The sequence below is a fragment of the Anser brachyrhynchus genome, assembly GCF_964034855.1.
Source record: "Anser brachyrhynchus genome assembly, chromosome: 16".
NCBI classification, from domain to species: Eukaryota; Metazoa; Chordata; class Aves; order Anseriformes; family Anatidae; genus Anser; species Anser brachyrhynchus.
In genome coordinates, this window is record NC_137734.1 from 1,588,590 (window position 1) to 1,598,694 (window position 10,105).

The 10,105-nt window shown below is 65.5% G+C and overlaps 1 protein-coding gene across 2 annotated transcripts in view; it reads right to left on the reverse strand.

The window, feature by feature from the left end:
- HELZ2 (helicase with zinc finger 2) overlaps nt 1–10,105 on the reverse strand; it is a 31,463-nt gene extending 21,358 nt beyond the window's left edge. Inside the window, exon 1 of one of the 2 annotated variants that reach the window (XM_080557935.1) lies at nt 5,411–10,105. The gene's annotated coding sequence lies outside the window, so the exon portion shown is untranslated. Of the gene's footprint in view, nt 1–4,666; nt 4,880–5,410 lie in introns of those variants that run through there. The other variant, XM_080557936.1, reaches the window with a different exon arrangement.

Genomic DNA, 10,105 nt, shown 5'->3' on the forward strand with positions numbered 1-10,105 from the left:
CTGAGCACAATCCTCAGCGTGCTGCGGGCTGCAGACCTTCGTCCTGTCCTGCCCAGGGCAGGGGAGCCGCCTGTGGCAGAGGCTGTCCAAGAGGGTGGATGGCACGGCACGGCACGGCAGGGCTCGGCTTGAGAAGGGTCCCTGCAGCGGCCACTGACCTCCCAGAGCAGAGCCCAGCGATCCGACTTCCTCTTCCCGCTCCCAGCGCCTCCCCCATCTCCGCTCGCTCCCGCCAGCTTTCTCTTTCTTTTCGCCTGCTCTCTCCCCCCTGGGTCGTGCTGGGGCACGGCAGGGCAGCCCCACCACCGTGCCGAGTGGCAGAACCCCCGGCCTAGCCCCCAGCCCACCTCCCCGTGGCGCACGAGATTAATTGGGATTAATCAACACAGCAACCACCCTCCTTCCTCCCCGGCTCCAGCAGCCAAGGCCAGGAGGAGCTGGGCACGCTGGAGCAGGGAGCCCGCCGGCATCTCGTCCCGTAAACATCCGGCTCGGAGCGCTCCGGCTCCAGATGTGGGGACGGTGACTCACTGCTCCGAGCCGTCCCGTGCCACGGGTGAGAGCATCCGTGAGCAGTTTCCTGGGTAACCAGGGGCAGGGAGCATCCCTGGAAATGCTGCTGCGGGGTTTTGGGGTGTGTGCAGGCGCTGGGGCTGGCTGGGTTGCGATGCTCGGGGCGCAGGGAGCACGCCGCGGGCAGGGTGTGCTGCCGAACAGAGCCACCAGCATCATGCTGAGCGTCTGCCTCGGGCTCCCGACCCGCAGCCACAAAGGAGCAGGGGGAGAACGGTATTTACGGCCGAGGTCCGACAAACTGCAAAGCAGGGCTCAAACTTTGCGCTGCTTCTGCTTAAATCCTTTTCACTGAGATTTCTTTGCCCCCCTGTGGGTGAAGGGGACGTGGGACGCCGAGGCGCAGCCGGCTGGGTGCTGGCGCTGCCGCTCGGGCTGGGACCGCGGGCAGCAAAACACCAAGCAGGGACGGCAGCGGCCGGAGCATCACCGTGCACCAGCAGGGAGCAAGCGGCATCGCATCCCCGTGCCAGCAGGAATAAATCACCTCCTCCTACCTCTCCGCCACGCATCGGGCTGGGCACACACTTGGCGGATACACACGAGCACTGTTTATCTCCCCAGGTCTGGCAGCAAGCCTGGCTCCATGCACCGCTGCCACTTGCTGCTTCTCTAAGCTGCGAAGCTCCACAGCAGAGACCCCCCGGCAGCACCGGCTGTGTCCCCCCACGGACTGGTTCGCTGTGTCATGCCACCAGTTCCCTGTACCGGGAGCTAAATCCCTCCCAGCTCATCGTTGCCGGGCCGTTTCAAAGCCTTTACCGACAGCGCTCCGTGCAGGCTGGGAGCCCCCACCTAGAAGGCTGTGGGAGCTTACAGCAGGACCCACAGCGTGGCCCTGCCCCGGCTCTGCCTGGCCTCATCTCCGCACCAAACCTGCAGAGTCTGTAAGGAGCACACGGGACCTGCTCACACAGCACCACCTGTGCACTGCGTCCTGCGGATACCCAGTCCCCAAGACTGAAGGGTTCAAGAGCTCTTTCTTCGCTCTGGTTTCTGCCACAGAAAGGTTGAGGCCACAGCAGAAGTTTTGGTGCCGCCTGACTGCTGAGGGACGCAGAGGAAATGTTTCACACCGAAATGAAATAAGCTGGGAAACAATAAACATACAGGAGAGCACCTATAAGCAGTAAAGGGGCAGGAGGCTGAGTGGGGCAGCTGTGTGTCCTGCCCGGGGGCACAAAGCGATGCTGAACCCCAATAAGACAGTGAGGGCAGCGCTGCCACGGGGCTGCAGGTGCTGAGCCAACCGCTTCGGGCTCCGCTCGCTGCAGGAACTTTGCAGAGGGTCTGGCGAGCACGGGAGCTGGCAGCCAGCAGGGCAAGGGGCGGACAGAGGCAGCGGCAGCAGCAGCAGCAGCGAGCGGGTCCACGGGGCCAGGCTTCCACTGCTGCACTGCCAGACGAAAGCCCCACAACGGGACCCAGGAGCGCCGCGCTCACGGCAGCCCCGTGCCGTGGTCAGAAAGCTTCAGCTCCTGTGAAGCCGGCGGTCAGGAGCACAGTCCTGAGCCTGTCGGGATCAGGGCTAACATCCGTGGCTTTTGGCACACTTTGGTTTCCCTCTGATAGCAGTTTCACCTTCCTTCCTCTGGAAGCCTCTTCCTTAGAGCAAGTCCTCTGGGGAGAAGCGCTCACGTCCAGGCTTTGTGCAACATCTGGCATGGAGGAGACTCAGTTACAGGCGGGCGAGAACTCCCAAAGAGCTCAGTAACACAAAATCGAGGGGCTGAAACCTGATCGCTGGCACTCAGCTCGGTCAGGGCAGCGCAGGAGGAGCTGAGCCCAGCAGGGAGCAGGATGAGGTCCTGCAGCGCTGCAACAACTCCGACACCGACCCGCTCCGTGAAGCAGTTTAGGAACTACTAATAAAGAGCGCACGGGGCAGCCGGGGTGTTACTGGAATTCATGCCAAAGGCAGGACATCCCAGCTTAAAAAAGCCACGAGGGAGTATTCTGGCTTTAAAGGGTCAATTCTGCTGCTGTTTGTTTTTTTTTTAAGAAAGCGTTTGATTTTCAGCAAGCTCTCGGAACAAGCTCCCTGTCCGGGGCTGTAAGTAGGAGGGAAGAGGAAAGGGAAGCACATCCCCCTCTTAAAGTCTCCGTGGATCACCAGCATTAAAGCCAATTTAAAGCTTTTTCATCTCCACAACCACCTTACAGCAGAACAGGGAGGAGAAAAGAAAAAAGCAGCAACAGGAGCTTTTGAAATCTAAACGCAGGTGGAGGAGAGATGTGTGGCACAAGGAAGTTCAAGGAAGCTGCCCCACAAACCAGCCTTCCTACTGACAATAAAGCTCTGATGTCAACAGGGCAAAATCCACGTGGCCTCGAGGATGGTGGCAGCTGATCAGGAGGAACATATACCTGCGAGCCACAGACCTCAATTTGCAAGTCAGATTTTGTATTTTTTCCACACACCCCTTCTTCGCACGAGCCCTGAAAAGCACAAACTGGGGTTTAAAGCCACTTGCGACCCGCTGACGGGCGAAACGAGCCACTCGTGTTGCGTGGACTGGTACACACCTGCTCTGGGGCCCGGCTCCACCGGGAGCATCTGCCTCTCTCCCAGTTCCTTGCACCCTCGGCTCCACGAGCACCCTCTGCCCAGCACTGGTCTGACCTCTGAAAACCAAAGCGAAGCACGCCTCGCTAACAGCATTTCCTCGAGCTGGGGCTCACTGCGCCTGAGCATCATCTCCCTCGCAGGGCTGTGCTGACGCGCGGGGTAATCACATTTCCCTGGGCATGGCGAGCAGAAGCGCGGCCGCCTGCGTGGCTGCAGCGGAGCAAGGCTCAGCGTACCCGCGGTGCTGGTCCTGCTCGCACCCGGAGCCCGCCGCGCTGCAGAGGAGCTTGGGGAGGAGGGCGGCTTTTTTGTCAGATCTCGCCTCAATTAATTATTGACAGGAAATTAGGCAACGCATCACACTGGCGTGAGCCAAGTGCCCCTCGGTCACAGCAAGCGCGGTGGGTCAGAGTGCCAGGACTGCCCCCTGCATCTCCCCACCGCCAGTGGCGTGCCCAGGGACGTGCGCGCCTCGGGGGACTCTGGTCCCACACCCCGGTCATTCCGCCCCGGCCAAGCACCAGGTCTGGGCACCCCAGGACTTTGTCTTCTCACGGCTGCGGGTGCTCCGAGGAGCAGGGCGAGATCAGTGCAGCATCCCCGAGCACCCCACGAGTGGGTGGCACAGCCGGGCCGCCGGGAAGGGCTTGCACTGGTGCTGCCCCACGGGTGCTGCTCCGTGCCGCTCGCTCCCCCGCCGCCCCATCCACCTGCGGTTACCCTCGCAGCGACACCGGGGTGCCCCCTCCCCTGTATTTCCCTCCTGAGCAAAACCAACTTCTGTAGCTGCCAATCTCCTTTTCCCGGCCGCTTTCACCAAGCCAATTCTCTCCATATCCCAAAAAGCCGGCACGCTTCTCCCAGGCGTGCTGCTGCCAAGCGGCAGCGGGGAGCCCCCGGGGGTGTGCACAGCCCCCTCGCACGCCGGGACACGGCTGCACGGAGCCCGCGGGCACCTGCAGCCACAGCCACTGCGTTTGCCTTACCCAAACAGGAAAAAGTTCACCACGAGCCGCAGACCACATCCCCGGAGCTCAGAAGAGCCAGCGGAGAGGAGCCGGGGGCTGCTGCCGGGGGGGGTGGGGGGGGACGCAGCGCACCCCTGGCAGCCCCGCTGCTCCCTGCCACCCGGCCAGGACTTTGCACCCCAAGAGCCGCACCTTGACCGCCAGCCCTTCCTCTCCCTCGGGGCTCCCGCACGGGCAGGGAGATGATGCTACGAGCTCGGGGAGCCGTCGGGGGGGGCGGGGGCGGGGGCTGCGCACCCTGCATCGCCCCCCCCGAGCACCCCCAGAGCACCCCAGGGCCCCCCCCGCGCCCGGCATCTCCCCAGCGCGCCCCCAGCCCCGCGCTGCGTGCCGGAGGGATCCCGCAGCACCCAGCGCACCCCGTGCCCCCCACTCCCCCCGGCACCCCCAGCACCCCGGGGCGCCCCCCAGCACCCCGGGACGCCCCCCAGCACCCCGCAGCACCCCGGGGAGCCCCGCAGAGCCCCCGCTCCCCCCTGCCCAGCGTCGCTCTCACCGCTGCCGAGGCCGGGGAAGGTGGGGGGAGCCCGGGGCGGCCGCCCTGCGCTCGGGGCTCCCCGCCGCCGCCGGTGGTTTCGTTTCTGGGGCCTCCCCGCATTCAAAGAGGGGCCGGACTTCGCGGAAATTGCATCACGGCCGCCCCGCCCCGCCCCTCCCGCCGGCACCGGGGGGGAGCCGGCACCGGCACCGGCGCGGGGGGAGCCGGCGGCGCCCGGAGGCAGCGGGGCGCGGGGAACCGGCGGCACCGGGGGGGGGATGCGCCGGCACCGGGGCTGGGCTGGGCTGGGCTGGGCTGCTGGAGCCGGCACCGGCACCGGGGGGGATGCACAAGCACCGAGGGGGGGATGCACAAGCACCGGGGGGGGATGCACCGGCACCGGGGGGGGATGCACCGGCACCGGGGGGGGATGCACCGGCACCGGGGGGGGATGCACCGGCACCGGGGGGGGATGCACAAGCACCGGGGGGGGGATGCACAAGCACCGGGGGGGTACCGCAAGGCGCTGCCCGCAGGGTGCAGCGAACAGGAGGGGCGCGCCCGGCCCGGCCCCGCTCCCTCCGCACCCCCGGGAACCGGGCTGCTAGTGTGTCTGCGTGTCTGTCCGTCTGTGTGTCCCGGTCCCGGTCCCGGTCCCCGTCCCCCTGTCAAAGCCCCCGTCCCTCCTCCCGCACCCCGGGGGCTGCTCCCTGCCGCCAGCGCCCCCCCCCCCCCCCCCCGGCTGCCCCGGCCGCTGCTCACCGGGGCCAGCAGCCGCTCCGCGCCCCGGCGGCTCCGGCAAACAGCGGGGGAAAGGCTGGGGTCGTGCAGGGGTGGCCCCGGTCCCCAGCCCGGCGAAGGCTGCCAGGAGGGAGCCCGACGGCCTCTGTTTTTAAAGGGCTTCCGGGAGGGGCAGGGCTCGCTCGTTTCCTTTCTGTTCATCATCAGGGCAGTTTCATTTTCCATTCCTTTCCCTGCCTGGAGAGGTGCAGCCAGCTACAGGAAGTTCAAACGCGAGCCAAAAAAGAAGCCACCCCCAGAAGCGAGCGCGCTTGGAGCGCTCGGAGCTGAGCACGGGCGCGTTGGCTCCGTGTGATAACCCTGGGCAGCAAGAGCCCGTGCCGCTGCACAAGCACCATCACCTGGACCTCAGCACCCCTAGCGTGAGGGCTGCTCGGCCTCCCAGCCTTCCCCGTCCCAGCTTTGTCCCTTCCCAGCTCCCTCGCAGCTCGCCAAGCCGAGCCAAAGCAGTTCAGGACAGCCCCAACCCAGCTGGGGCAGCATCCTCCCGCTGCACCACTGGGTGCTGCCAAAAGTCAACAGCAGCGTGCACGGGTAGCTGGCGAGCACAGCCTGCCCTGCTGGCCTTTCTGACACCCCAAAACCACCCAGACCCAATGGAAAGGCCAAGGAGGGTCCCCCAGGAGGCTGCCCCGGAGACAGGCAGCCCCCGGCCTCACCAGCCTGGACAAGAGGCTTCAGGGAGCACCGGCACGCGCAGCGGCTGTTGCACGCAGGACAACGTGGCCGAGCCCCAGCCTCGGCTTCCCCACCTAATAAAATGATCTCCATGCCACCATCCTGCAAGTTCTGGAAAGCAGCTGGGCAGAACTTGCATGCCCCAGATGTGAGGGGCTGCAAAAGGTTGCAGGCACGGGAGGCCGAGGCTCGGTGGTGTTAACGCCGGCCGTCATGGGCTGTGCATCGTGCCTGGCGCCTGCACTGCAGCCGATGCCACGCAGGTGCCCAGATGCAAGCTCTCGTGGCGAGGGGAAGAGAGGAGCATCCTCAGCATGAGCAGGAACTGGAAATGCAAAGGAGCCCACGGCCAGCCCGCTGCACTGGCGGCAGAGCAGATGGAGAAGGAGGGGCAGAGGCTGTTTTCTAGAGTGTTTGTCAACACGGGAAGGAGGAGGAGGAGAAGGAGGAGCAGGAGGAGGAGGAATGGTGCTTTCTGCCTTCTGGCCTTGTGTGATCGCACCCTGGGTGCCTTGGAGGGAGCCCCAGCCTGGCCAGGAGCCCTGACCCCACAGCACCCCGATCCTGGAGGGAAAGAGGCTCTCACACCGGGGAGGGGGCAACGGACAGATCCTGACCCAAGCAGTGGGTCCTGGGGTCAGCTGGCCACCCGTGGGCAGCGGAGCTGCCTCGTCCGTGTGCCAAAACCCGGCCACCACCGGACCACGGCGCAATTCCTGCCGGCAGCGGGGCCACAGCTACGGGGCCAGGCTGCGGTTTGTGCATCCTCAGCAAAGAGCAGGGCTCAGGTGGCAGCGGCAGAGAGCCCTGGGAGCTGAGGACAGCATCGGTCCCCGTCCCAGGGGCGCTGCCTTGCTCGTGGGGCACGACTCCTGCTGCCTCCCCGCAGCTCTTGGCCGTCACTGCCCAGCCACGGCGAGCTCCGGGTGCTGCCCCAGGCGTTATCGCCAGCGAGGAAACACAACAAAACCCAAACAACTCCTCCCCTGCAAGATGCCGCGGCCGGGGCGGACGATGGCAGGCTCACCCGGGCAGGGCTGGCTGCGCACTGAGGGCTCTTTCTGTTACAGGTGGGCTCTTCGGAGCTTTCGCTTGACCTTGTTTTACAGGTGAGATCCACAGAGCCGCAGCTCCGGGAGCCACGGCAAGGAGAAAGCAGCTTTCGCTGCCTCACACAAAGCTTCTGGTCCTGCCTGGCGTGCATTAAGAGGTGCCAGAAAAGCAGCAGAGCCCCCAGACGAGCAGCCAGCGCCGGCTGTTACCTAACATCAGCCCGGCGGAGGGGAGGGAGCGCTGCCCGGCTCCGAGCAGGAGCGGGGAGGAGGCGAAGCTGCGTCATCGCATCAGCAGGGAGAGGGCGAGGGGAGAGCGAAACCAAGCGTTTGCTCATTTCAGACAAACAAACCCAGCCGTAAGATCCGAGTTTCGCTTCTCGTTCTGCCCACAAACCCAGCCGCAAGATCCAAGTTTCGCTTTCCGTTCTTCTCAGCAGCTCCGCAGCGCTTCCAGGGGAAGCTGCTGGGGGGGGGGGGAAGGGGCCCGTCCACAGCCCCCCTTGGCCGGGAGCCCCCCACCCGCCCCGGGCTCGCTGCTTTTGTGCTCATCGTGGCTGCTGGGGGCCAAGCTCTGGCCCTGGGGGGGCCTCTGAGGGGCTGGAGCATCTCCTGCGCTGGCAGCGCCCGCAGGAGCACGGAGGTCCCCGGGGACTGCGGAGGGGCTCGCGGGTCCCTGCAGCAGCTGGGCAGGAGCGGGCTCAGCTCCGCACGCTCACATCCCTGCCAGGAGGAGAAAAAGAAACAGGGACCGTGCGTGGGTCACCCGCAGCCCTTGGGGAGGTCGGCCCTGGAGGCGAGTCCCGCGCTCCTGCAGCAGCGCAGCCCCCGGGCTGGCTCCCCCCGACCCACCCAGGCAGGGAAGGGGACGTGACCGAGCACCCGCGCGGGGACGGGGAGCGCAGCACCGGCAGCATGGGGCTGGCAGAGCGGGTGGGCGGTCTGCCCCCCCGGCATTCACCCCCACGCTGTGCTTATGGGGCACAGGCCCCTGGAGCAGCCCCAGAGCCCCCCCAGCTGCACTTGGCTGTGACAAGGGGCCCAAAGGCGAGGGCAGGAGGCAGGGACTGCAGCGGAGGAGGCGACCTCGGTGGCACCCGCGGTGCAACGGCAGTAGCTTGCCCCCAAGGCACGCTCCCACAGGTGACGGTTTGCTCCTGCTGCTGCAAACGGGGCTGAAGAACCAGGAGAGGAACAGACCCCCCCGTGTTTTCCCCACTGCCAGGGTGCACTGCTCGAGTCCCAGTGGCTGCATCCTCGGTGCAGCCAGCCCAAGGCCAACGACCCTCACGCCGTAACGATTTCTATTTACGTGTTTACGTGCACTGCTACAGACAACGCACCCTTGCTTCTACTTCTCAAGTCCCAAACCCGGCCCTGTCGCAGCTCACCAGGGCCCTGCCCAGGCGGTGTTTCGAGCTTCAGCTGCACAAAGCTCCTGGATGCCTGCGGCCCCTCTCTTGGCAGGGAAGGGAGATGCCAAGGGGCTCCTGGCTGTGAGACCTCTCGGGGAAGGGGCTCTGCTGCTGGAGGACGGGGACACAGCTCGCTGAGGACAACAAGGACTTGGACTGCTCTCCTGCCCAGCTGCACAGCCCCCCCGGGAGCTGCCCGGCCGCCCCAGGAGCTGCTGCAAAGGGACGGGGGATTGCAGCAGCCGAAACCTGCCTGCGGAGGTTTTATTGCTCGTAGAGCTGCTTACATCCCCGGGAAGCACAGCTTTGTGGTCAAAGCACCCGCCCCGGGAACGCTTTGCTGGTGCGGAGATCTGAGGCCTCCAGGGCAGGAGAAGGAGCCGCTGCCCCCAGCAGCTCCCCGGGGCCTGGGCTGCTCTCGCTGCAGGGGCTCAGCTGGGAGATGATGCCCAAGGCCCGCTGCCCCCCCAGGTGTCCCCTCTCTGACACCCCCAGCCGGCCCCTCCAAACCATGTCCCCAAGCCCACGGGCTCGCACGAGGCAGCGGTGGCTGCGGGGCCCTCATCCCGGCCCCGTGCCGCAGGGGCAGGAGGAGCCGAGGGTTATTGCACCTCTTCGTTTCCCTCCGGTGTGACGTGCTGACGCTGTCCCAAGTACAAAGATAGCAAGAAGGCAATTACTGCCCTATCTTAATGACAGGCAGCCTTGGGAGGGAAAAGCCTCTGATTAGGAGTGAAAAAACAGCAGCTCCTGGAGCTGTGGCCCCGGGCTTCAGGCTCAGCTGAAAGTAAACAAAAGCTAATGCCTCGGAGGGACAAGTAACTCCTCCTCGAGTAACTCCTCCTCACGTTCGCCTGCCCTAACCCCTGCAAACAGCTCGGAGCTCGCTGCTATCGGGCAGAGAGCACGCAGGGCGCAGCGGGGCCGAGCGGGGCTGGAGCCGTGCCACGCACGGTGTGGGACGTGGCCCGTCCCAGCGTGACACGCCGAGGTCAACGAAACCAGAAGGGGCTCGGCCCAGCAACGTAACAGCTGCCTGCTGCGTTATCACCTGCTGTAAATTAAGGCTGGTGCTTCAGGCAGGGCACTGCTGGTGCAGCAGCACGGCTCCTGTCGCGGCGGCAGGTGCCCGGTGCCAGGTTTGCTGCTGGAATCAGAAAGGGCAGCGGCAAACGCTGGGTTGGGGACTCGGGAGGTGCAAACGAACGCCCCAGGAAAGCACCCCGCTGCAACCGCTTGGGTGCCCGCACCAGTGGCTTCTCCTCCCCCCAGCACCAGGAGCCCCTCTCCCGCTCCAGGCCCCTGTTCGTGCCTTCCTTTAACGAACCCTGAGGTTTTTCCTCGAGCTTCACACCTCTCAGCGTTTTACCAAATACAGCCAGACTCACACCACACAGCCCTCATCTGTCCCAGCATCACAGCCCCTCAATGCCCAGAGGAAAACCACAGCACAACCCCGGCCAGCCACTTCAACCCTCAGACATCTCCCCGCGCCCGCAACGCTCAAAGGA